This window comes from Hyaena hyaena, unplaced genomic scaffold (assembly GCF_003009895.1).
Source record: "Hyaena hyaena isolate Hyena2069 unplaced genomic scaffold, ASM300989v1 scaffold_48, whole genome shotgun sequence".
NCBI lineage: Eukaryota > Metazoa > Chordata > Mammalia > Carnivora > Hyaenidae > Hyaena > Hyaena hyaena.
The window spans coordinates 3,425,444-3,449,342 of record NW_024080680.1 but is presented as its reverse complement, the minus strand read 5'-3'; the positions used below and the strand labels follow the sequence as shown (position 1 = coordinate 3,449,342).

Here is a 23,899-nt window from a genome sequence, read left to right as displayed (position 1 = left end):
CTTTTGGGCGAATTCAGGATTTATGGCCACATTTCTGTGATTGTATCTCGATGTTCTGCTCAAAAACCAGAAAGTCGTTCTGTGCAGCATATTAGGTGTAACGTTAAATTTTACTACGTGCAGGATGTGTGTGGGGATGCTACACACTCCTGGAGAAATCTTCTCCAACTTCAGTCTATCAAGATGTGACACGCCACAGGGAGGCCCCCCGAGGTAATTCGAGCTGAAAACCCTTAGGGTCAAAAGCCGAAGAACATTTCAAGAAGAACATTTCAAGATTCAGACTCCTCGGAATCACTCAGGTACTGAAAAGTCTTCAACACTGGCAATTCCAGTAACACAGGCCACAGTTAGAAAAGAATCCCTGCTTTTCACAGTCTCCGTAAATTCAGACCCCGATCTCTGTCCTGGGGTTAAAAGTGTCCTAAGAAATCCCATTCAAAGGTGTTTCTCACGCTGGATGAGTAAACTCTAGTTTGATTTTAAGGCCTGAAAAGTCTGGCCCTTCTTATATTTATTTTGGAAAAAATCTGGCCTAGGCAGGCTGACCAAAAAAAGGTCTGAATTTGAAAGTACAAAATGTCTAATAAGACACACACACACACATATACTATACAATACATATAGTGCAAGGTAAATACCTGGAGGATATCAACTGCATGTAAATACATTCCACATTCTGCCTAGTTACTCTCTAGGTACAAAACCATTCTCCTAGGCAGCTAATTCACCTCTCAGCAAAGCCGTCTGACGATGACAAAAGATAATCATGTTTACTAGTAGCAACTGTTACCATCTACTGCTCACCAGTGTGTCACCAAGCCATCCTGCAGGTGATGTATGTATATTCACCAGTTCCGTTCTGAATGCAACCGGTGTCTCAAGTTTGCAGATGAGAAAACCGGGGTTCCCTGAGAACTATTTTAATTTGCCCAGCAGAAATCTCAGCCGGCCATGGTTCAGTCAGGATTTAAACAAGTTTGGTCTGATGTCAAAGTTCCTAACTATGTGTTTTCCCAAAGCTGGGATGCAGTGGGGAGCTAACGATGGAAATGGCAGAATGTACTCTGAATTCAGAGACTAGGACTTCGAGTAGGAAAGACAACAGTCACCAAAGGGCTTGCCAGTTCAAACACCAGAGCTGAGAAATGTCTGAATATTAAAACGTTAATGTGAAATACCAACCTCGGATACAATGGCTGAAAACTTTCAACACAAATCTTTTTGTATCATGAGGAGAGATTATTATTAACCAGCCCTATAGACTTCTTGCCTCTACACGAAATATGTGACAGCAGGAAAATTAAAACAGTTGGGATACCTTTACAGGAGGCTGTCCTCTCCCTAGAAGTTGGGCTAAGTCCCTTTTCTATAGACTTTCATGAACATCTAATGAAAAATTAAAAGCAGAAGAATTGACATCTTTCTTCATTTCCTTTTGGTGCGTGGTATGCTCCAACTTGAGTACAAACTGTATAAACCCAGAAGACTTATTTTTTAAAGTTAATTCCGTTCTGGAGGGGATTAAGAATGGCATTTTTTTGTTAACAGGTGGGAAACAAAGTCAGAAGCAACAGCTGATTCACTCTCTTCTCCTTAGATCAGACTTTCCAGTAATTAGAGTCCTTTAAGGAGGGCATTCGTATCCTTACTGTCCGCAGAGTATAAAATCTATCAAAAATACAAGTAAAACTTTCTCTAAGATATAAGAACCAGGCAATGCAAGTACCTTGTTCGTTGCCAAAAAAGGAATTAATCTGTGACACTGAGGGTTTTTTTTTTTTATTCCCCCTCCAATGTTTCAGTTTCTGTTTCACAAACATGCCCATTTGTAGAGAAACAAAGGAAAAAGACAGTGGTTAGGTATTTAAGGGAGAAAATGGTGGTCTTAGAGTAGTTAACAAAGGAACTCAATAAATTCTCAGGGTATGTCACAAGCATACGTAAAGAAAAAACAGAAACTTTTTTTTTTTTTTTTTAACTTTCTGGAAAGCCTGTTCATATTAGGGAATAGGGAACAAAAGACAAAAGACAGAAATCTTGCTTACTGTAAAATCTATACCTGCTCTTGGAATGGGACATATTTGGCCAAATGTCATGTCCCCGGGGAGCAGAGACACAGGAGGCTTACAAAGCCTGTGGCCACGGGCTCGCCTGCCCTCAGAACAGGTGTCTGAGACACTGGCCCTGCTTCGGCTTCCTTGGTTTGACGCGGCAGCGGCGGTGGGTGGGTGGCGTAAGGGCAATCTCCTATCCACAATGTGAGGGGAAGGTTTTGCTCTGCACAGTTCCAAGCAGACTGCCAAGTCCTCTAGGAGAAGTTTTGCAGGCATGACGCCAAGCAACTTGGCTTGCAAATCGGGTCTGTGAGAGTGCAGGCATTGGGACCGAAATTGCAGAAAGGATTATTTTGGTCTGAGGATGTCCTTAATTAGTCAAGTGCTAACAGTAGTATGTAGGTTGCAAGATTTAAAATTTCCCATAATCTCCCACACCAATCAGGAGAAAACAGCTTTTTGAAAAGCACATGTGAAAAATTAGGAGCGTCGATGTCTAAGAACATTTCTAACAATATCTGGGCTGGCAATATTTCTTTCTATGGAATGTTCCAAGCCATTTAATAAGCCTTTATGTCTGTACAGCACTTTTCACAAACTACAAGGCTCTCTGAGGTACTCTTCAAACTCGTAACGAGTTCCTCGGGGAGAAGAGGCAGGTGAAGTTTATCCCCATTTTACAGATAAGAAAGCTAGAGCTCAGTAGGTCAAGGAAAAAGCTGCAGCCATGATCATTTCCCATTTCAGACATGGACTTGTCCATCTGCTAAGTGGCAGAGAATTCCCCATTTGCAAAGTCCTGTGCCAGGGAGTGAATTAGTCAATCAATGAAAAGAAAACGAAGTGATCCCCGAAAAGACAATAACAAGGTCGCAGCGGACAATGAAAGCATCTAAAATACAAAGCTGAAAGTGGCAGCGTTCTTCAGCAAACAACTCTATTTGTCTTTTTCTAGCGAGTTTCACCATTTGCGGATCACGTCTGAAAGCAGGTCGGTGTATACGAGAGGCGTGTGTGCTCTCTATTGCCGAAGCCTCTTTTCTTAGAGGGATCCCGTCTCAAGATGCTCAGCTGTAGACCCTCCGCTTCCCTCTGGGGCTCCCGGTACCCAAGGAGCTGCTTTGCTCCGCGGCAAATCGAGAATGAGAAATGATACACAATCATCCCAAGTGCGTGGCTAGGAAGGCATACGCCTGGTGGACACGACCACCCCGTACCCGCCAACAAGCCCCTACAGAAGCAACGACAAATCGTCCTCTGGCTTCCTCTGTGGCTCCTCTGAGTGAGCCTGGCGTGTTTAAGTCACAGAGGATCCACTCACCACAAGCCTAACAAGGCTGATGCCGCAATCACATGGGTGTCAGAAAGCTTAGGAGCCAGGATGGCCCACTTCTTGTCTTGCCTATAAACATGACAGAGCTACTGATTTCAAAAGATCGATTTTTGTGCTGAAGGGACATGGAGAAAGGGGTAAGAACAGAGTTTAGTGTGCTAGTTTACTGTCGCTGCCAACAGAGCATACTCTGGAAGTATTCTGGAAAATTCATAAGGTCCAGGCCAATGTATTTATAGTAAATTAAAGCAATGCTTTATTATTATGATTATTTCCTTGGTTACAGTGTTGATGCTGAAAATTTAGGGAAAATAAAGCCCTTGTTATCATATGCTTGTGAAAGGTTTTAAGCTAACAAAAAGTTCAGTCTTGATTCCAGGGCAGTTAATTAAGGTTGACCAAGTCAGGCAGAAGTAAATTAACTCGGCTGATCAATTATTTATATGAAGCAGAATAAATGCCCTTAAAGAACTTGGTCTGTTCATGAAAGGATGTGTAAATTAAACTAAACATAGTTTTGTAAAATGTATTTCTACTTCTATGGGGAGAAGAGAAGAAAAGTTAATGGCGAAATCACTTTTAGGAAAATGATGTCAGAGGGGGTGTGGGTTTCCCCCATCTGAAAGGAAAGATCCTCTTTCTCACTGCTCATGTGCCATGAAAGAAGGGAAATGGAATGCGTTTTCTAGAGATGGCAGAAGCTCCTGGAAAGGGGGAGAGGGAAATGAAGAGAGGAAGGGGGCAGGGGAGGGACAGACTCGGAAGGGGAAAGAAGAGAAGTGGGGAAGAAGGAGGGGAGGACTGAGGGATGAGAAGGAGGGAAGGAGGAAGACAGCAACTCGAAGAATGGAAAGGCTACGTGAACGTCTGTATTTTGGAATCCCTGAACATCATCAGTTAGATTCCGTGCAGGGTCTGCAGAATGGACAAGAATAAAGGTGGGAGTGAGGCTAAGCTCTAGTTCTAAAAGAAGTACTGATGTTGCATCACGATGATTCAAAATCCATACTGATCATCACGTTCGTGCCATTCAGGAGAGAAGAAAAACGTGTCTATATTAAGATATAATGCATACATTTACTTCTGGGTCTCATCAGGTCAATGAACTGTTCTCTTTCAATGTGCTAAAGGTTTACCTGGCAACATAATACACACAAAGGAGTTTTAAAGAGCAAGGTGCAGCAAAGGGGCTTCTTGCCCCCCAGCAGGCAAAGAGCAGGGTGGCAGGACACTAACCCAGAGCCTTCCTCTTAATCCTCTTGCAAGATTTTCAATCCTCCCATTCAAAAGAGGGACTCAAGGGGTCCCTGGGTAGCTTCGTTGGTTAAGCGCCAACTTTGGTTCAGGTCATGATCTCACGGTTCATGGGTTCGAGTCCTGCGTTGGGCTCTGTGCTGACAGCTCAGAGCCTGGAGCCTGCTTCTAATTCTCTGTCTCCCTCTCTCTCTGCCCCTCCCCTGCTCATGCTGTCTCTCTCTCTCTCAGAAATAAATAAAACATTAAAAATTTTTTTTAAAAAAACATTAAAATTTTCAAATAGGGACTCAAGGAGAGACAGCATCCCAGAGGAAAGTCGAATGGAGACGTCACATCTCCTAGCATGAGCCAATGAGAAGAGGAAGGACTTGTGGAGGGATTACAGAAGCAGATGAAGAAAGGGCAGAATGGAAGGGTCACAACTGGCCCCAAGATGCAGAATCACTGTCCCCAAGTGAGGGTTTCATAGCATACTCTCAAAGGGAGAAAAAAAAAAAAAGGCAGAGTGGGGGGAATGAAATAAGAGAAACAAAGTAACACCAGCTTTGTTAATTTGTCATCTGAGATCACTCCCACAAGTTGTGGATGGACATTTCAGACCCGACTGTGGGTCTATCCACTAGCGCCCTGCCGCAGGTCCCAATTCCATGGAAAGACCAACCAAGGGTCAAGTTTAGGAAGAGAAGGGGCGCCTGGGTGGCTCAGTCAGTTGAGCATCCAACTTCAGCTCGGGACATGATCTCACAGTTTGTGGGTTCGAGCCCCATGCTGACAGCTCAGAGCCTGGAGCCTGCTTCCGATTCTGTGTGTCCCTCTCTCTCTGCTCCTCCCCTGCTCATAATCTGTCTCTCAAAAACAAATGTTAAAAAAAAAAAAAAAAAGTTTAGGAAGAGAAGTCAGTGTGCTGCTTTGTGTCATGGAGGCACTATCTTCCAATACCAAATTTTCATAATTATAACAGAAAGGCGTAAATTTTCTAATGCATGGCAGTTCAAAAAGTAATCAAGGGAATGAGCCGGAGGGCTATTTTAATGTGTGCGAAGCTAGTGACCCACAGTAAATGGGAGGTAAGCTACAATGAATGCAAAGTAATGTACGCATACTGAAGTCCTGCTCTGATGAGGGACGGCTAAAATTAACACCCAATTAATTTCCGAATTGACAAACAAATGAAACCCATAAATCTACTTTCTCATTAATTTTCTTGTGGTATAATTTAAAGCAGTAATATGAGGGCAAAAACTGAGCATTATCCATCATAAATATCAAAAAGATAGCACTGTAACACCATAAATTATGCATATTACCTGTTGTTAAAAATGATTTATGTATTATCAACTTTATTGTGCACTGGAGATATCTAGATCTATCTTTAAAAATCTGGAATTTCATTTAGTGATCAGGAAGAAAAAGTTCAGGAGCAATGAAATAGTCAGAAACGTGTCTTTCAACAACAACAACAAAAAAGGGGGTTACTTATGTAGCCATATGCGAGAGAAGGGCAAAATTGGAATCTTCCCAAATCCTAGGTTAGCAAAGGCTGAGGATACCATGGAAATGTCAGCCAGGGCCTCTCAACAGAGGAACAGCTCCAGGAGCACGCCTCCCTGAAAGTCCTGGTACATGTGTCCTCAAGGAGCTACTCCTGCAGAGAAATGCAGGGCTGGGTGCTGGAAAAGGAATGGGGGTACAGGCAAGAATCGCCTGGATGCACCTCAGACAGTCAGAGGCGGAGAGCCTGGAGCTACAGGTACTCAGCTGGTGAGAAGTCTTGGAAGGAAATTAGGCTCACTGGTAATAATGGAATATGGTAGCACTCTTACCTTTATGGTTCAAAGGGGGAGGAAAAAAGAACTAGGGACCAGTGTGTATCTATCAATCAAAGGGGCGCCTGCGGGGCTCAGGTGTTAAGTCAGTTCGGCTCAGGTCATGATCTCATGGTTTGTGCGTCTGAGCCCCTCATCAGGTGAGCTCGTGCCCCACTTCGGGGAAAACACGAGCCCTAGGTGAGCCCCACTTCTCTCTGTATTTTGGAAGTACTCTGTATTTACTTCTGGGTCTCATCAGAGAAATCAACTGTTCCCTCTCAATGTGCAAACTGTGTACTTGGCAACATCATACACAAAACGGCGTATATTTACTTGTATTTATCAAGTAAATGGATGAAGAAGCATTTGGAGTAAAACGATCCCCTTCCTTGCCTCTCCTCCTCCATTCTGTTAATAACAAATTTTTTTTTAAAGAAAGCCTTCATCTTGAACTTTATTTTCAGGTATACCTTGTACATAGAGTAGCTTCCCTTATCTATGGGGGACACATTCTGAGACCCTCAGTGGATGCCTGAAACTGCAAATTGTACCAAACTCTATATGCACTATGTTTTCTTCTTCTATACATACATACGCATCTCTGATAAGATTCAACTTATAAGTCAGGCACAGGAAGAGATTCACAATAATTATAGACTAGACTAATTATAATGATCTAGGGTAATAAAAGTTATGTGAATGTGGCCTCTCTAAGTATCTTATTGTATTGTGCTCCCCCTTCTTCTTCTTGTGATGACATGAGATGATAAAATGCCTACGTGATGAGCTGAAGTGAGGTATATGACCTAGGCATTGGGACACAGCCTTCTGACCTTGGAAGGAGGACAGTCAGCTTCAGCTTCCCAACACCAGAAGACCACGGGTAACTGAGTCCACAGAAAGCAAAACTGTGGATATGGAGAACTACTGGAGTAGGGATCTAATATATATCTGCCAAATTTTTAGCCAAATGATTCAATGACAGAAAAGCCCAAATCCGACCTCGCAATCAGCTGAGCCCAGGAGCTTGTGCTGGCCTCCACCTTTATGTTCCTACTTTGAAAATACTCTATGTCTGGAAGGTCTAATCATTTTGGGCTCCTGAAACTCAGAAACTAACTTCAGCCATTAAATCATTTTAAGTCACAGTGGAAGTAGGATGGTCCCCATCGTTGAAAATTTAAAGATCATCAATCAATGAAAAACTCTACCCAAAGTCACAGTCAACAGTTAATATTCAAGTCAGCTGGACTGGAAAAAGGTAGGGAGCAGGATGTTTAATTTTCCCCATAAAGCATGACTCACAACGGAGTTAGAGGAATAGGGTGGTAATAAAATAATGTTCCTGACAAAACATGGTTTCCCTTCCCTACTGGGCTTTCGGTGTAACGACAGGAGACTGTGTATTTCCCAAGAAAAGGAATTCCCAAATTCCAACACCGAGGCAGCAAGGCTGTTCAGAGGAAATGTGCATGTCTCTCACAGACTGTGTTACTCAAACTTTTATAGTCTTTGTAAATCATCAATAAGTGCAGATAAAAACACCCACCCCCTTAAAAGTTACAAATGTCCAATTTATACTTTCAGAAGATCAGCTACCACTGGCCTTGTTTTCCTTCCCCCCCTCCACCCCACCCCCCCCTCGGCGGACTAGAGTTTAAGTGCCGTACTCACAGCAACTGTGGGCAAACTACGGAGGTTAGAAAGAAGCCGCTCTAGGAAACAGAAGTACAAAGGAGAATGTGCACCCACTCCCTGGCATATTAATCCAGACGAGCCCAAATAATGAAACAGAGACCAAAAAGGAGCTTTGCCAGTCCTGAGCTGGGCTGCTGGCTTTGCCATAAGGAAGTCTCTGCAGCGGAGGGGCTGACGGGGGCCAGGTGTTCTAGGGAGCGTCATTAAAATGCATTTTGACAGAACAAAACAGAGCTGAAGTTTGAGAATTCACAAGGCCGGCCAAACCTGAATTATTCTGAACATTCAAACAGCCGAACTGTCACAAATAGCCCGGTGGAATAAAGTGGCCAACAACCAGGTCGGGGTATTATTTTTTTCATTTCCATAATTTGTACGGTTTCACATACATGGGGCCAGGTTCCTAACATCAGTTAATGACTGGTGTGCGCGGTGACACACTTCATGCCTCTCCCGCTTCTGCCTGCAGCCCCTAACCGCTCTAGTGGCCAAAGCGAACACTATGTTCACAGCATCGCGACAGCTCAGTGAATGCGGGCCTTCAGAAGTCGGTGCTTACATTTCTCCACCGCGTGAAAGGGACAATGACTCAATTTTATCCTTCAAAAACTTCAGTATGCATATACGTATTTTCCTCCAAAAGTTGCTCTTACAGATAGGTTAAACAGGCTTTCTCTGGATACAAAAGTCCACAATGTGTTGAAGGTCATTACCCCCAGCCTCCACCCTCACCCCAGTCTGTGTTTCATCCTTGTAATTTACAGCAAACGTTAGCAGGCCCTGCCTAGTGTTGAAACACAACACCAAACACAGAAACGGCAACAAACAATAATTTAAAAAAAAATAAAAAACAAAGATGATGTAAGCTGTTTTCTCTGCTGTTTGCAAAACATGACAAAGGACAGGCTTGGGACTCCTAGTGACCAAGGGACAACAGTCACATACATCAGGCTGAACAAAGAGACACAATGTCTCCTTTACTTAACCAGAAATGACACAATGCATAAAACTCATTTTAAAATGAGACAGGTGAGAATAATAGGTAAAAATGAAGACACTAGCTTATAAAAAAATGGTCATGTATATTAATTGTATGGTTTTTTTCCAGTTAGGATGTCATCTCTGCTGGTATCGCAGAGAATTTATTCACAATACATTAACCTCAAACTTAATCTTCTCGTTTCAAACTTGAGCGAGTACACACATCACACAGGATCACACGGAGCCCACACGACACCACCCAACGCACCCACACAGTAACACAAAATCCAAGGGTTGTACCTTTCGAAGGTGATTGCCTTGTTCATAGCACTAGACTTTCTCTTACACCTTCTAAGTCCTTGTTTGCTCCACAAAGAGTTTTCTAGCCATCTGATGTTCTCTTACTAAGCTAGTGGCCTTTCAGGAGAGCTCTCTCCCTTCTGAAAAAAGCAAACAACTGCATAGATATCATTACACTAAGGAAATCTCTTAGAAAAACCAAACAACTTGCTAATCTCTCCAGCCCCTTCATCCAAGCAAAAGATAAGAAAAGCAAACCTAAGTCTGTTTCAACCACATTCCAGGGACAAGTTCCCCTTTTTCTTTCTTTATCAAAATTCTAGCATTTAAGTTTTTTTTTTTTTTTTTTTTTTAATGTGTGTGTGTTTTTTAAACAGACCTTGCAGGATAAACCACTGCTCGCACCCCGCAAACAAAGCAATATTTGTTTAATAACGATTGCTGCCATGGGTACAGTAAACAAGGGGCCCAGCATTTGTGTTTATGAACAAACACATCATCTTACAAGAGCAATTTAACATTAACCAGGTGGAATAATCAACAGATTTCATAGGTGACATCAGGGGCAGGACTGATGTAAACAGGGCGAGGGAGGAGAAAGGGGCCACTCTTCGGGAATCAAGGTCGAGGTAAATGCATTACAGAGTAAACAGCTGCAAAGAAGGCAAGATAAACAAACAGTCATTCTTCTGACATTTAGAGAGGCAGAAAGGTTGTATGTTACACAGATCAGCTGCTGACCACCATGAAATCAAACTAGTTGGAGACCAGGCCTGCTTGTTTGCACAATGCCATGTTTGCTTATAAACAACAATTTGCTGTTACCAACCTCGCATTACTCATCATCATATAAGCCAGAGTGAATCAAGTGAAATCCGGTTAACTCTTTACTGGTGACATCGCTCAGAAAGAAAAACACATCATGGCCCCGTTTAGAAAAAGAGGTCACCCCCAGATGAGGCGAACAGAGCTCAGTCCACGCCTTTTCACTTCCTGCTTTGTAGATAAAAATAAAGCAGCCACATGGTTTAAACTACTAAAGATTGGATTTGGTCACAGCTTTAAAAGACTGGAATGTTTTCATGCTTGAGTAACTATACATTCAACTCTTGGGCTCATCTTCTTTTATCAATGAAATATATGGGTCAAACACCGATTTGGATCTTGAATGTTTTATCCAGGAGGAAAGCCCGAACGTTCCTTCTGCTCAAGTTTCTTGTTCTGAGATACCTTTAAGTGCACCGGGTCCACACACGAATAGATGTTTCTCAACGACAATGACACAATCAGACTATATCAGGGAATGCTTCTGCCCTTAAAAACCATGATATAAATCAATTAATCAACTGATGTTACATAAGGCTACTTAGGGGTTCAGTTTGTCAGCTCGTCAAAGAAATCTGAGGCTTTGAAAGAGTAAGTTCAATGTCTCCACTAACAGAAGTGTTATGAAGAAATGTTTTCTCTCCAAAAATTCGCTTCATGGGCAAAAACGTGTAAAACAGCTTGCTGTATATCATGCTTTACTGCAGAAACTATATTTAGATGTACAATTTGCAATTAAAGCATTGTTTTTTTCATATCTGTTTTACAGATTCTCTAATAGTCCTAAACCACTTAATTGTGATATGTGTGAATGACATCTCTCCGTTACTTAATATTTAATAAGCAGAAACACAGTGAAAACCAGTTTGGTAATTTATATCTTACATGTACTCTAAGTTAATTAATTTTTAAAAATTCTGTGTTATGTTGGTCCAAAGGACAGTAAAGCACACCTGGGTATCCAAAGTAAAATTTGCAAAGGACATGATCAAATTTAAAAAGCCCCAAAACTAAAGACACACCTCAGAGTATTGTGGCAGTGACATTGTTAAGCCTCAGCTTACTGGAATTTTCAGCTCTGTCTAAAGGATGTAACAAGTTGTAGCGGTCTCTTTGCCCACCCCTGACGCCCACCCCTGATGCCCACCCCAAGTTCCGCTATAAACGTCTTCACCTTCCCTAGCTGTTGTTGCTCCCTCGTCTCCTGGACCTATAATCTAGACTTTGTTCTGCTAGATTAACAACCGTCACAAATTAACAAGCAGATTTTCTTCTGCGTTTTTGTTGTGTTGTGCTGTGGTTTGTTTCCCAAGCCCCTCTCCCTGCTGACGGTCTCCTTTCCCCGAACCGCAGCAGCCCCTGAAGACTGGAGAAAAAACGTCCAATGAGTGCTTGCACCCAAGCAGGAGGGAATTTCTCAGGCTCATGGACCTGTTACCACTGTGTGGATACAAGGAAGGGATACTGGGACGTCTCCCTTTTCTGCCCTAGAAAGCCCTCCAGGGCTCGAACTGTCCTCACTGCCCTGGAGAAGGAAACCCAGGCTTGCCCCACTCTGGATGATGCAACAAGTCTGGCTGTAGGAACAGCTAACACCAAGACTCTTCCTCAAATGCTTTGGGACCTGCATGTTCTCAAATTCCATGCTTACTGCTCTCTGCATGCAGCCTAGATGAATAGGAGACAAAGAAAAGTGAAGTGCCTTATCTGCTACTCCAGTGAAACTCTAGAGAGAAAGAAATGAAGAAGTAAAAGCAGAATGCTTTTTTCTTCCCCATCTTCACTGCCCGCTATTTTTCCTGGAGTTCTCTTGACCTCATTTTTATTTTCTTTTCCTAAAGCCTCAATGAACTAGACTACCAGCGAAGGATTATAAAGAGAGTTTACAATTCCAAATGGTAATCCAAAGAGTTGTACCCATGTCCCTTGACAAAGGCTAATCCTAAATGAGCCCGGGAGTTTGGAAAACCAAGCTAAACCTGGGCACATGATCATAACCCAAATGAGGACTCGTTTGTATTCAAAAAATGGTTCTACTGATTCCTTACTAAGAACAAGATAAAAAAATGTACCTTTTCCTCTGCCTCGGTTGAGGTGGTAACATCCTAATACAGCTTCAGTTTTATATGCTTGTGTCCAGTTTACTTATTTTGTTCCCCACAGAGCCTACGTTTTATAAGCCTTATTTACAAACTAAAATAAAATAATCCTAAGTGAAAGAGCCTATTTATTAAGAAGTCTTGTAAAGTAACCTACTGGGTCAAAAACGATTCCAAAAACTGAAAACAATCCCAAGGAAACTCTGGGTAGACCCAAGATTGGTACGGGGGGATTTTTCTTCCCACAAATCTTCTCTGAGATGAAAATCTTACAAATTCTGAGATTCTTGGAGTGGTCATCTGAATGGCCACTTGAGCCAGTTTCCAAGGCTCAAACATTCATTTCTTTTTTGACCTTCATTATTTCTGCTATCTCTCACTCTACCTCCACCAATGCTATTTTTAAAATGTATTCACTTTAGACAAACATATAAATCTACTGCAGAGGTAACTTTGTATCACTTCGTCAAATGGAAAGCCAGTATGAATCCCTTTATAGAAGAGAATGATTTTATAGAAGAGAATGACTTTATAATAAACGTAATACAACCCAACCAATGTTATTAAATTCTAGCTAGATCCCGTCACCCACAAAGGGTCTGAACAGGAACCATGTTCTTTCTTTGTTAAATAATGAGCTTACAACTGGGAGAGAGAGATTAAAGACATACCAGTACCAAATGGAAACTTTCTCCTTGGCTTTATCGGAAGGATTAAAACAGACTGAAAATGGAATTGCTTCAACATCAAATCGCAATAATGAGAACTAGTGAATGATTTATGAACCACCCCAAAACCGTCTTCCGATTCACCAGTGAGTGGTACAAGCTTATGGACTGGGGAAATGGGCAAGAGGAGACTTAAGAGGCCTCTATGAGGACCAGGCTGTATCCCTGATTCCAGAGCATGGTTTTCCTAAGGATGCAATTCACTAAGCGCTTGCAGAGAGCCTACTGTGTCTACACACGCTGCTACAGAAATAAATGGTCAACTGGCTAGACTCTCTATTCTTGCAATTCTTGTCCCCAAAATGAACGGGGCTCCTGCGCCATGGGTACGAAGCCAGTATCAGACACGGTAAAGGTCAAACCGGCAGCTCCAATACCAGCCTCCCTCCCAGGCCTGCCTCTTCACACACCATCAGGGCATGGTTCGTCAACCGTTTCCAGAGCTGTGTTTCTAACAATGCCTTTACTCAGCACCAAGCTACTACTATATGATAAAAACTGTAAGCATATCACTCAAATGCTTTATTGGTCAAAGAGATGGATGCTTTTATTAGCCCAACCTTTTTTGTAATGGAGTGCCACTGATGACCCAGCATTAGCCTCATTCCCTGCTATTAATCACACTTCCAAGAGCTCATTTTGCCTTAAAATCTTAAGAAATTGCTATAATTTAAAGACATGGCGTCTACATAATGGGAAATGCCTCATAATTGTATCATTTCACAAAATACAGTATTTTTGATGGGAACAATGACCATGACGCTGAGGTATATGAAAGAAGAGTGAGATCTAAGCTGTCTTTTGTATTTGTGGTTTCCCACATCTGTACACTTTAATCACTGCCTTTGGGAGGTTGATTAATCCACAGGCATAGGCATATAGTTTACAGAATTAAAAGCAAAATAGCATTCCCAAACACGTGAAAAATACAAACGAAAGGGAGAAAATCTAATGTAAAAAGATAGAAAAGATGTGATAATACATCATGTGCTTTAAGGAGCTTCCATCAGTGGAATATTCCTTATTCATCATCTATAATTCCTGTGCCTTGTCTTTCCCTGTAAAGAGAACTAAAGCAAGCTCTTCAAATAAGTGACTTCAGGACAAACTACAGGTATCTGCCAATTTACTTTCAGTATTATTTCAATAATATAATGATGCCCTTAACTTGTAAGTCCTCATCTCATTAAACCAACCTTCATGAACATTTAGCACAGTTGAATACTATAAAGGAAAGAGTATTTGAAAGAGTTTTTCAAAATATGGAGCTAAAATCAATCTTTTTAAGTGTCCCTTCCATTTTTACGACTACACAGTTAGAACACAACATATACAAATCTTCAAATCTTGCGTACACACAAAAATGGCGACATTATGTTATGTGATGAATCAAAGGCAGGCTCCAATCATGCACAGATATTGTGAAGAGATTTGGTGTGAATGGCTGGGAAGCATGGTGAACCTGTCAGCCTGAAGTCAAGAATGTAGGTATCATCCTACAGTTAGTAAGGGTGGGACCCAGACACCGTGAAACAGCCAGAGGCTGGTGACAAAGTATAGGTGGGGCTGGGCATCTGAGTGCTCAGTGATAAGTAATCACAACTCTGCCTGAGAGGCCCCATCTAACAGAGATAATGCTCCCAATGTGGTATCAAATGGTCATGATAAGCACCTAGACCTTGGACCCCCTACTCTACCTAGTGAAAACTTCTATACCTATTTCTTAAGGCCTAGGAGGAAGTGCTGACACAGAGGGATATGTAAGAAGAAACTGTCAAAGACAAGCCAATCTGACAAGGAGAGCCTAAGGTGCCCAGAATACGTAGAGGGGCACCAGCAGCAGGTAGGCAATGGCAGCCTCCCTTCAACACCGGGTGTTGGGGCCACTGAATGGCTACAGGTTGATGGTGGGACCATTTGATGTTCGGCGACCTTAGATTCTGAAAACGACTCATTCATCCACCAAACACTCAAAGAAATTTTCAAAAGGTGTTGCTACTCTTTGGCATTTCTGTGGTAAATGTGAATGTTGGGGGAGGGAGAGGGGAGCTGGACATCTTTAGAGCAGGAACAATACCCGGTACAAAGGGATGAGATCTATGATGGAGACAGCGGGGCCCGTCAGCATCATCAATACCTGAGTTAAGATTCTCACACCCATGGATAATCAACTGATGGATGGTGCCAGTTTGTTAATGTGTTCAAGAGCAGACCCCAGAGGTGCTTTTCTTAGGAGACCAGTGTATGTGCAAATCCTCTGTCTCATGGCAAGGCTTTCCAAGAGAACCATGTATTCTTCCAAAAGATAGGAAGCTGTCGCTGTTTACACTGCAGCTGTGGTGTAGACAGACCTCAGCTGCACACAGCATGGTTCTATGGAAGGGCATCTCCAGGGAGCATGCTACTAATGCAAATTCTTAGACCCATCTCGGGCCTACTGGATGCGAATCTGCATTCTGATGTGAATCTGCATTCTGATTACATCCCCCAGGTGACTCGCAAGCACGTGAAAGTTTGAGAAGTCAAGTGCAGTGGGAAGGGAGCAGCCTCTGAGAGACTAGGCACACGTCACGAAAACGCTCCATCTTTCCATTTCCCAAACTTCTCTAACGTCAGACCATTCTGCATTTGGGTTCAGTCATCCTTCTAAATAATACTTATTTTGTACTAACGTGTGTCAGACCCTGTACTAAGTGGTGGGGCTAAGAGGAGCAACAATAGCTGATAGAGATCTATCCACGTGGAGGTGAGGGTCTTGATGGGAGACACACATTCACCAGTTAGTCATATACGTAAGTGGAGATCAGAACCATGGAAAGTGCCACCATGAAAAACGCACAGTGCTCCGAGAGCATGCAAAGTTAATACATGTAAAGTGCCTTGTATATAGTAGGTGTTCAATAAATCACAGTGGTTATGAGTAGCCCATAAAACCCAGGCCTTGGGAAGCCACTAAAAAACTCCCAAGAGCAGAATACTCTTCTTCCCATCATAAAACAAGCCTCACACAGCGCTGTGTTCTCGATTAAATTATTGGTTTTTTTTAGTTTTTTCTTGCTTTTTCCTGGTTATGGGATGAATAGGACATCAGCCAAGTCAACATTCTTTCTAATGACAGTTTAGAGGATGACATTAACTTTCCAGGTGACTGCTACGACTTAGCTCCTGTTCATCAAGTTGCAGTTTAAAGGAAAAAATGCAGAGCGGGGCAGAAGGGGATACTGCAAACCAGCCGCGTTCTAAGCAATCTTCTGATTATCATTTGAAAGCCTTGATACCTGAAGACAAATCTTTAATTGGCTTTGCGGCAGTATTTCGTTGTATACGCAGTTTGCTGAAGCCCAGAAATTTGCAGGCAGGATTAGCCACCCATATCTTCTATGCTGGACACAAGTGGTTAATTGCAAGTGCACTCAGCACAAGTCTATACGGTGGAAAATGTGGACTGAACAGGAATCGAAGAGCTTATGTGCCCATCACGAAATCCATACCACATAAGACACCGGCCCCAGGGGCAGAGGGACCGAAGTCGACCATGCTGAATGGGAAACTTTCAGAATATCGCGGCTGGGCATGTTCAAGGGCTCCTTAAAATAAGTCTCCAAAGTCTACCAGGTCTTCCCTTTTCACTTTTCCCATGAATTCACCAACTTCAAATACAAATTTGAAATATGACAGAATAGCCCTCCATGTGGATACATGTCAGTGGGTCTTGTTCCAAAAGCTGGCTTCCTTCCAACAGGTGGCTATTTGTGATGAGACAGTCCGTACCTCACCTGTATCAGAATGCTCCCGATCAAAGAACAGAAAACTACAGTTGATTTGGAAAAACAAAAACAAAAAACAGAGAAGTGTGTGCATGTGAAATGTAGTTTGTGTTAAAACTTCCAGATCTTAACATACAGGAGCTGAGTGATACAACCATCAGCTCCCACATCAGAGCGTTTAATTCTGATTCCTGACGATACTGCTAGGTGGAACAGAACACCGCCACTGGCAGCTTGGTTACCGATCAAAAATGGGTGGTTTCCATTTCTTACTGCCTGGAATAAGATTTATCTTCAGGGTAAATTTCTCCGGGACCCAGCTATTAAAAATGTAAAGTAGGAGGGAAAAGGCTATCTCCCAGAGGACCTTTTTATGGCATCTCTAGAGACTAAAATTTTAGTTGCCCCGAGTCTGGCGAGGACGTGATGGGGGGAAAGCCATGGATGCTGCTGAATGTGGTACAAGGCACAGGACAGCCATCCAGCGCCCTGTGCCAAAAGCGTCATGGTTGAGAAAAATGATGTAATTTGTTCTGTTTTTATTATGGGATCAAAGCAATGAGTCCCATTTCTTGTTCAATAATAAATTTATAATGCGCCTTAAAATTTTAATGACTTTTTTTTCTTTTGCTTGCATTTCTACTTCATAAATACTGCTGGACTGAGCATCTAGTATGGGTCAGGTTAGGCAAGACTTGGGTGACGCCCCGCCATTTGAATGGAGCCCTGTGTTTGGAGAGGGCGGGGGGGGGGGGGGGGGGGTGATGCTCCAGAGAGGGTGGGAGGGGCCTGTGCAAGGGAAGTGGCTAAGCTTAAAATTGCAGGCTGCAGGCGGAGCCTTAGCTGAGCAGGAAGCAGGTAAAGAAGCGGTTAGGGCTGGGGAAGGCGAGCCTTCTAGGATACCTACAGAAGTGCCCGGGACAGAGCTCAAGCAGGGAGACCCGGGGACATATTACTCAGCTTGACTCTGCCGAAGACGGAAGCAGTAAGAGTGGGAATAAACAAGGATGGCTGGGCCTCGCTCCCACCTCCCCCTGCCTCTTGAGCACCTGCCCCATCCAGGTCTCCCTGTCCCACTGGTCGCTCTCAACTTTCCCCTGTGCACTGTCAGGTGTGCTTGGCCACCTGGAGACAATCCTCCTCAACGTCAAGTGTCTGTCAGCCTCCTCTTGCTCGCTCCTTCTTTTCACTGCCAGCTGATGGAAAGAACGACACCGCACTGTCTCCACTTCCTGCCTCCCACCGGTTCCTCAGCCCACTGTGAGCTGCCTTCTGCCCCACCTCTCCGCTGACAATATTCCTACCACAAGTGCTAATGAGCTTGGAGTTGCTCAATTCAGTTGACACTTTTCAATCCTTACCTCGCTTGACCTCTCATGGCACATGATGCTGTCATTCATATTGTCTCTTGAAAAAAAAAAAAAAAAAAGAATCTCTTCTCTGCCTCCAGGTTTTCCTGCTCTGAGCGGTTCTCTGCCTACACATCTGTTGGCTCCTTCTCACTCCTTAATGAGCTGAACTTCCCCTGCTCATTCTTAAATGGTCCCCCTCGCCTGGAGTTCTATCCTCAGAACTCCCCAACTCTAAAGCAGGGGTCAGCAAACTTTTTCTGAAAAGGGCCATCAAGCAAGCATTTGCGACTCTGTCGACCACGGGGTCTCTGTCCCAACTACTTGGGGCAAGTCTGCCGGAGCCCAGACACAGGCAGACACAAGACACGAACAACGGGGCATGGCTGAGTTCCAGTAAGACTTTATTTACTCTCAGGTGCCGGTTGGCTTTGGCCTCCAGGGCTGCTGCTTGCTGACCCCTGCTCCAAAGCAGTTCCCCGGAAGACCTTAGCCTTCCTATGGCTTCGCCTCATGTCTGCCTCTGTCCGGTGACTCCCACGTCATTTTCACCAACCAAAATATCCTTCCAGAGCTGCAGACCCCCTCTACTCCCACAAGCTTCCCGGAATTTCTACCTCGATGTCCTGAAACAACGGTGACCTTGTCTCAAACTGAGATCACCTACTTCTTCCTCCGTCCAAACACCAAGCCAGGGGTGTTCGGGAAGGAGGCACGTCCCAAATGAGTCTTTGTCTGACAGTCTTCCTTCTCTTTGACTTCCTGTATTAACAAGTCCCATCCCATTCCCCTTCTATTTAAGTAACATCTGCTTCTCCATAACCCTCTGCTTTGGAGCATGTCTGCACTGCGTTGTAACTCTGAATGAGAGTCAATGCATCTCGTAGGCTGGCCACACTGATCAGCACTGCAGATCACCTCCCTTCCTTCAGTGGCTTCCCCATCAATGGCTCCCTACTACCTCAAGTGCCAAGTCCCCAACCAGAAGTCCTGCTCCATGTAATATGAAAGCCACTGGGCCACATGAGGTTTATTGAGCACTTAGAATGTGGCCGGCGTGACAGCAGAACTGGATTTTTAATACATGTGTAATTTTAATGCAAATCAGCTTAATTTAAATTTAAAAAACGATACTTGGTTCAGCTACTGGAAAACTTTTAAGTATGTGTTGAACAACTTGGGTATGCGAATCTACTAATCTATTCAACTATAAGTTTTATGAAATTTAAATACAGATCAAGTACTTCTGATGAAATTTTAACATCCAAATTGAGACACTTTTTCAGACTTAGTATGCAAGAAAAGAATGTAAAATGTGTCTTTCATAAATTTTTAATACTGATTACATGTTGAAATGATATTTTAGATAAACTGGATTAAATGAAGTACTATTATAATATATACCAGATTCTCTTCAGTTTTGTCTAATGTGGGTAACAGAAAACTTTAATTCCTGGGGCACCCGTGTGGCACAGTAGATTAAACTTCCAACTCTTGATTTCTGCTCAGGTCACGATCTCACAGTAGTGAGATGGAGTCCCCAGTCAGACTCTGCACCGACAGCTGAGAGCCTGCTTGGGATTCTCCTGCTCCCTCCCTCCATGCCAGTCCCCCATGCCGGTCCCCTACTTGTGCATGCTCTCTCTCTAAAATAAACATTTCAAAAAAGAAGAAGGAAATTTACAATCCTACCATGGCTCTCATTTTATTTCCACTACACAGTACTGGCCCAGGCATACAGAACTTCACAATCTGGCTGTATCAGTACCCTCCGTCTTTCCTCTCTCCTTCCAAGTCTAAATTGTGGCCACACTCAACAATGGACTCTGTACCTGTAGCCACAGGTCCCCTTTACCTCTGTACCTCTGCCATGAATTTTTAAGGAGCTAAATCTTATGGAATCTCAAAATTCAGCTGAAGCTAAGAAGCTTTTACAGACTACATTCACCACTGCCTGTAGGATAAGTATTCTCCCATAGGGTCTCATCAAGTTTTGTACTAAACTTCTGCAGAGCAATCAGTAAACTGCATTCTAATTTTCCGAATGCTTAAGTGGGATGATATTCTGTAACCAACAGGGTACCAGGCAGTTAGATAAATAATTTAATGTCCGACGAATGAATGAATGAATGAATGAGATTCTGTGCCACTAGAACCGATGACCTGGGAGTTGATTATAAAGGCTTAGCTGGCATCAATGAAGGTTCGCAGATTTCTAGCCCAGGTAATTGGAAGAATAATGATGCTCTTGTGAAAACAGCCAAGTGAGGGGAAGAAGTTGCTCTCAGGAGAGAAGCAGAAGTGAAAACACAAGCTAGTGGGGAGACACCAGTACAGATGCTACAGTAAGAGGGAGTGGGTAAGACTGAGAGGGGAGGGAAGGGTCCTTGTAAAAACCACAGTCAATCCTATATTTAGGAAACGGGAAGAGTTGAACTTACTAAGTGCTCGCACCTACTCTGTGGGGTCCACATAACCTCCACTTGTTAAGAAGGAAACATCAAAAGTTAGAAAGTATTAATACATGTGTACACACACACACACACACACACACACACAGAGCTACTGGGCAGGTATTTGAACATCAAAGTCATCTAATCTCTGTCCACTATACCACAGAGGTGTAGTCAGGGGTAGAGCCCTCGAGAGTGACATAGAAGGTAGAAGAGAGTTTCAAGAAGGAAGGGGTGGTTGGTGGTTTCAAGTGGTTTAGAGAGCTTAAGTATGATAAGATGACAGAGAAGGCAAGAGGGAATTCCCCCACCCAACATCAAGTATCTTCATCCTTCTTCCTTTTTCTCTTTTCCTTCTGAGAGTAAGAGGGCGTTCACCTTCTACCTTCATTCTTAAACCCATGCCCTCCTCCATCAACTACCATCTCACCAACACCAAATCCCACTCTACTGGCTTCCTCACTTTTGCCTCTACATATACTCATGGTACTCTGAACCTAACTAATCATTTCCAGGGTACTCCTCGGGCTCCTCTGCTGCCCACCCTTCAACCTCCTTCTCTTTCAATTAGGCAACTTGAAAGAGTGTAGTCATCAAGTTTTTAGCTCCTACTTGCAACTCTCTGTATGGTGGACTCTCAATTTTCGAGGCAACGATAGTAGTTCTTAAACCCTGAAGCCAAAGCGCTTCACCCAGATCCAGGGCAGGCAGCCTGGGAGGCGGCATTTACGACAGCCAGGCCAGGGGACGTGTATGTAATTTCACCGTCTCTACGTACCCGTTCATTAGGGTATTCTGCAAGATTCCTCTATGCCCTATTTGTTTTCCCCCTCCGATTCCGTAATCACTCCAGATTGGATTCCTGATGACTTCTGTCTTTCTTAGTTACTCCCCCAACTCAAAGTTCATCAGACTGCCTAGAACTCAACATGTCCAAGACGAAACAATCCTTCCTCAAAACCACTTTGCCTGATCAGGAAAAAGTCACTGTCCTTTCTTTTGACCTGAGTTGATCATGAGGACCTGGTAATTCTCAGTCAGGTGTCTCCCCCTTTCTTTCCTTCAGCCCCGTGACCATCCAGCTGCCATGACCTCTCCCCTGCAGTCCCCAGTGACTCTTCAGCTACCATATAGGTCATTCAGAACAAAAGCCAATCTGATGGGATCACTCCCTGCCTTGCAAACCTCCAAAACCTCCCTGTTCTCATAGGCGAGTCATAACCCCTTTGCTTGCAATACCCAGCCCCTCCTGTAAGCTCCCAGACTTCTTCCCGCCATTCTTCTCCACTAACCAGCACCACTGCCAGTTACTTGGCGTGTTCCAAACATGCGCTGCCCTTTCTTATTTCTAATATGCTGCTCTCTCCATGCTGGAAGCCCCTTTACTACGATTTTGATCAACAAACCCCTACGAATGCTGTGAAACCCAGCTCCAATGTTGTCTTTAGAGCAGAGACCCTTTACCCTAAGTACTCCAGATGAATTTTATTTTTATGCTGGCCAAAGCTCAGGCACATTTCAATATGATAATGACTAAACATCTCTTCCCACTTAGGTCAAGAATATCCTCTCACTGCTTCCCTAAAAGCCTAGCAGTACTGGATACTTACTATCCCAAAGCTCGCCGAATGAATGACTGGGATCATGAGCAATGGAAGGATTTGGGGTCCGGGCATCAGCAGCTAATCCCACCACCAGGAATATGGCAGCTCTTTAACAAATAGATTTCCTTCCATCTTGCTGACTAACAAGATGACCAAAGAGAAAAAAAAAAATGCTGCAAATTCTGAGTTTTGAGAAGGGAAGTTTCATGAGTGATAGGACCACCATCTTTAGAGTAGAAGAGGAATTCAATCATCTGCTGAGATGAAATGCGGGTACAGCAGAGGCTCAAGTGTACAGTATAGTCAGTGCGGTGAAGGAGACAAATCTGAAACCACAAACAACAGCACTGATAAGACTATGAGGACTTGCTTCATTGAGTCCAGAACGCAGAGCTGCGTAGGAGGCGTGGTTCTGAGCACACCGCCAGTGGTACACATGAGCCCAGGAAGAGCGGAGGACTCCACAGAGTTGCCAAGGCCAAAGCAGTGGGATGGAGAAGGGAAAGTATAATCAATTCAAGCAGTGGGAAGATTATGAGCAAACAGAGGATGGGAAGCACCTGGGCAAACATATATAGCAGAGAACAGTGAGATTTCGGTGAGCTTCTAAAATCACTCAGCAAGTCGAAGGGAGAGGACTGGCGTCTCACACAGTGACGCACAGTAGGTGTTCAGCAGACATGTGCCACAGAATTGAGCCAATGACCATAAGGGACAGAAGTGTCCCCTCACCCAGTGATCCCACATGAGCCGCCAGCGTCTAATTTATCACCAAGCTCATTAGAAAATAATCACACACTAACAGTGTACGCCAAGGACACCCCACAGACTAGTTGTTTTGACAAGGTTATATCTGACATTATTCTCACACGATAATGTAGGCGATACGTTTAAGAGTTAGAAATAGCTCCAAAGGTGCCCCAGCCTGCCAGGACCCGGCACGTTACAGTGAATCAGTATCTCTTAAATGAATGAGTGGATCCATACACGTAAATGGAAGAATGAATTAAAGAATATACATCACTTATATGTCTTCAATAAACACCACTTACCTTTCAAAAATCCTCACCCAGGGAACACTATTCCCGGAACTCAGACTAAACAAGCAACACGGGATGAAGAGTTAAGGCACCTCGTGTCTCAAAAATGTAGATGACAGACACAAAGGCGCTGGCTGGGAGGTGGCAGTGTGTGAAGGTGCCTGATTTCTGTTGCCTGCCATGTTATTAGAATGCGTTTGCTGCATAAATGCTAACTGTCAATCCCCTTTGCCTGGGTAGCCGCAGTTCAGAAGTGGCTCAGTCTGATCAGCAACGAGCTCTCCATTTAATACTGCTTACTTCATAAACTACCAGGGCAGCTCAATTCTCTGAACGACTGGGAAGGCAACAGAGCTGATAAGAGAATTAATGCTTTCTTTCCAAATCACATCATCTAGGATAATAAAAGCATGTTGGACAAATAATGCTTAAAAGAAATAGGAGAAAACCAGTTTAACATAAAGCTCTAAGCTATATTGATGTTTATGAGCATGATGGGGCGGAGGGGGAAGAAAACTTCTGAGCGAAGTCATAATTGCTAATGCTACGGATTTGTTCCCTGTAGAATTCTCTGAGATAAACACAGATTTGCATATTTGG

At 43.4% G+C, this 23,899-nt stretch overlaps 1 protein-coding gene across 1 annotated transcript in view; it reads right to left on the bottom strand.

Annotated features, from left to right (window-relative positions):
• Positions 1 to 23,899, bottom strand: part of FOXP1 (forkhead box P1) — a 597,016-nt gene that overhangs the window by 235,519 nt on the left and 337,598 nt on the right. The gene's annotated exons all lie outside the window — the stretch shown is intronic.